Source organism: Triticum urartu, chromosome 7A (genome assembly GCF_056163025.1).
Source record: "Triticum urartu cultivar PI428250 chromosome 7A, HENAU_Tu73, whole genome shotgun sequence".
NCBI classification, from domain to species: Eukaryota; Viridiplantae; Streptophyta; class Magnoliopsida; order Poales; family Poaceae; genus Triticum; species Triticum urartu.
Genome location: NC_141879.1, coordinates 99009469 through 99013781, shown reverse-complemented (window position 1 = coordinate 99013781; position 4313 = coordinate 99009469). Strand labels below are relative to the sequence as shown.

At 41.4% G+C, this 4313-nt stretch overlaps 1 long non-coding RNA gene across 1 annotated transcript; it reads right to left on the bottom strand.

The window, feature by feature from the left end:
- Window positions 1–293: 293 nt before the first annotated feature.
- LOC125524153 (uncharacterized) lies at window positions 294–3272 on the bottom strand. The gene is made up of 4 exons (XR_007290569.2): window positions 2686–3272; window positions 2530–2584; window positions 1342–1501; window positions 294–659 (listed from the first exon to the last, which is right to left on the bottom strand). It is a non-coding gene; the product is annotated as an uncharacterized LOC125524153 (long non-coding RNA).
- Between the last annotated feature and the right edge of the window lie 1041 nt (window positions 3273–4313).

Here is a 4313-nt window from a genome sequence, read left to right as displayed (position 1 = left end):
CATATTTATCGTTTATTGACCTTTTTTTGACCAAATTCAGAAGGTCAACAGTTGGCCGTCAAGAACGAACAAATTTGACCTTTTTGGAATTTTGGTCATAGCTAGACTGATGACCAAAATTTCAGAAAGGTCACTACCCACTTGCCTGAGCCACGTAGGATCTGACATGGCTGAGCTGACGTGGCATTGTTAGTGACCAAATGGAATCATCATAAATTTCATAGCCCAGTCCATCAATCTAGCCTACATGGGCCTGGCCCAATACCTATCTTTTTTATTGAAATGGTCTGATTTATTTGGGCTGATGCATTATTTTCAGAAGCATGCATATCTCATGTATGAAAACAAGTACAACAGAATACAATATTGCAGATAAATTGTATATTTCATTTCAGTAACACATCACATGAAATACAATACATCATCCATTAACTCCTCTACACAGAAAGGTCCAAGGTCCAACAAGTGCACAAGCGCACATCAAAATAATGCTTCAAGTGCAAGTGCACAGCAAAAAGACCCAACAAGTGCACAGGCGCACAACAACATATTTCTACAAAGATTGGACGAGATGGGCAAATTTTAGTTGATCACACATAACATCAATGAGAAACGAAGCTCCTTCTGCCCTTCGCTTCTTTTGAGTGCTTCAGATCATCCTGGTAATTGGAACAATCAAACATAAGAAAGCACACAAAATATGAGCAAACAAAAGATAAATGGAGGTTTTACATCCAGCAATTAACACAAGACTAAGACATGCTCCCATATAAATTTCAGGAATTGCAGGATTATTCTTGTGTTAGCTCAACACTTTGTGCAAAAAAAACTCACATTAATAACTTCCAACATGAAGAGATGTCAATCATATATCTTTAACACAGTAAAATAAACAGCACCGACATGAGCACCACAACACAACACAGCTCATATACCACTAAACCAAACTCAACACAAACAACACATGCACACAAAGTATGCATGGCTGAAACACAACCTCATATGTAGACTTTAACTTAATTCATGAGTTTGAATCGAAGTAACAATCAGAACCATTTCCTGTAGTGATGTCGACCTTTATTGTTGAACAGGAAAATGCTAACAGCTAGTTACAGAGATAAACATAATCCTCCCAGAAGAGTCTTGGCAATTTGCATTAAATATTAACATGGTTGCAAAACTTCAGTTTGAGGGTAGCATGTTTCTTTAGCCTTTACTTGACTAGAATTACAAAATGAAGCACATGAACAAATCATACGAACAAGCAACCCCATGAAGACCGCTCACTTGAATCTTGTTTATACTTTTCTTGAAGATTAAGATGTGGGGGAAGAGTGTTACCTTGATGGGATCTCAGTAGTAGCATACAACCTGGATAGTGTAGACTAACTCCGGAGGAAAAATATTACATTTTCTCGAAGGTGAGATTGAGCTAGACATTGCCAAAAAATCCTTGCATTCACTTGGTTCAGATCTTCCCTATGAGGTGATGAGCATTCCACTGCAGCAAACCAAAAGATAAAAATCAAAATACAACCACTTTCATAGAGACAACTACAAGCCAAGTTTAGCTAATATGACTTCTATAGCATGCAAGATGTTTCTTAGATCAACAAAAGTTGGATGAACATTCTAAAATCAATCTAATAACTAGACTAACATATAAATGCAGATTGAACAAAAACAAGAACAAAAGCTACGACGAGGAACCCTTGTGCAACATATAAAGAGTAGAGTATTCAATGAAGGTCATATTTTCCACAAGACTGATCAAAACAAGAAATATTCGAGTCTACTAATTTATTACTGAATCACATAACATCATAGGAGAAAACAATGATTTTCAAGTTTAACTAAGACATGCATATAGGCTAACGAATAGTAAGTCACAGCCAAAAGCATTTCGACTTCCATTTATTTGCACCCACACAATCATCATGTGCTCACAGTTCAGAACATGTTATTTAATTATGTAGCTCCGCATTGTTGCTGGCCTGACTAAACTCGTCCTCTAGCATACGGGGATACGGCAATTTGATTAGGTAAGGATTATATGAATATAAAAGGACATTGCTACAAGGCAAAGCCTGCTGTGGTGCTTGCAGATTATTTGCAGCAGGCACTTACCAACATTATTGACATTGTTTATGACTTGGAAGTCAGTAAGACACTAGCTCAGCTGGTGTAGAGAAGTTGATTATACATGTCTGTGCTGCTACACTGACTGAGGGTTCCCATGGAACACTCTCAACTAAACAAGCTTTTTCTCAGTGATGATAGTATCTACTTGCTCTCTATAATCAGTCAGGATTTTGTTCTTACCATGCATGTTCAGGAATAATTACGCAAAAAGACTCTGTCCATCTCTGGTAAGATACACTAACATGTGTCCGTGCACTACTCATGCATGCCTATAATTAGTTTGTTTGTACACTAGCTGAAAACGGGTGACACAATTAAGAAAATGGCATGAACATATATCTTCTCTGGCTGCAAATAACATAGCAGCAGATACTGTACTGAACCCACCATTGATAAATTCCCTCACCGACGCTGGCACCTTCAGAGCAGCAGGTTTTAGTTCCTATACATAGCAGCAGATTTGGCACATTCAAACATTAATTTGAGCAGCCACAAACACCGTCATCGATCAATAGTGCTCGGAAAGAAAAGAAAGAGACTGACCGATGCTGAACTCTAAGGCGAGGACGGTAGTGAGGATGGCCCAGACGGGGCTGCGAGCCGCGTGGTCATCTTGGCCACGTACACATGATTCCTGGGGGGCCTTGCGCGCGAACGCACGCATCTCCTTTGCCATTGCGAGCACCGCCGCCCGCCACACGGGCCGATCGTCTGGATCCTCGTCGCCGCCGACGCCGGGGCCATTGGAGTTGACCCAGTCAAGCGACGCGGCTCACCCAACACCCGCTAGTCCAGCGACAAGTTCGCTGCTCCGGCAGAGGCGGCAGCGACCACATCGGCGAGGCGGTGATCCGTCAAGCCCCGCCCTCCGTTGTGATGCGCGCGGTTGGTGCAACAGCGATTCTCGGTACCCGCCGCCGTCGAGGTCTATTCCCACCGCCGTCCTGGTGACCTGCCGCCGCAGCCGCGGGATGGTTAGGCCAGATCCGTGTGTGGATTTGATGGATCTGGCCAGATCGAGGCTCGACGAGGAGGAGGTGAGGGGGTCGTGGCCTCGTGGAAGAGTCCCAGACCCGGGGCAAGGGGAGGGGGTGGGGGCGCTGGAGGGGATTCGGGAGGAGTTAGGGTTTCATACATTTTATATGACATGGGCTGCTCTGGTTTGGGCCGAGAAGACGCGCGCGGGTAATTGATTTGCAGAAAAATAGGCTGGGAAATTTGGAGCGAGCTGAAAAATTGGTGGACATATGGCGCGAGCCTTTATTAGGAAATAAGTTGGCATGAGCATATAACTGGTTAGCAGTAGTTAGTGAGTTCCATAAAAACTACTAGTGCCAGTAGTGTATAAGAAAAAGGTATTATGTTCTTGTTGGCAAAAAAAGTATTCTATTTTGCTACTTCCTCCGTCTCATAATGTACGGCAAAAACATCTTACGTTATGGGACGGTTACATTATGAGACAGAGGAAGTATTACGTAGCAAACTAACTTGAATTATATGGGCCTAATGGTCAGCTTATATTGCATAAGGTTTTGATTTTTGATTTTTTTTTCAAATGGAATCGTATTAAAAATGAATATTCATGAAATGACAAATATCAACAGTATGACCCATATATACACAACTCCTAAAGATCTTTTTTTATTTGGATATGAAATAATATTGATAATCCTCAAAAAAATTACAAAAGTGTTGAAGCAAATTTGAATCCTCCAACAATTTTGAAGTTTTTTAATTGAAAATAAACAAAAAACTATAAAAGCGAAGCCCTTGCATTTTTTAACACCTGTTGGGTGTAGATATACCATGTTGGTCCTGCACGCGTAGGTTGATTTGACACGCATGGCTGACACATAAACAAAATTATTACATGTATACTTGACACACAGAGGCAAAATTGTTGACGTGCCTACTCACTCACCATTACTTGGGCCTATGGACATATTAATTTGGTTAAGGTGGACCCAAAATATGGCCATGGATAGTGCTATACATTTTATGACCAATTGACCTGATGCGGCAATGACCTTTTTGACAGATATTGTCACAATGGTGGGGGGTTTGGACCCCTCTGGTCAGCCCTTGACCATTTCGTCAATTTTGGTCATTGATCTATGACCAATAAACCATGGTCGTTATATTTTTGTCATAAACGGGCATATTTCTTGTAG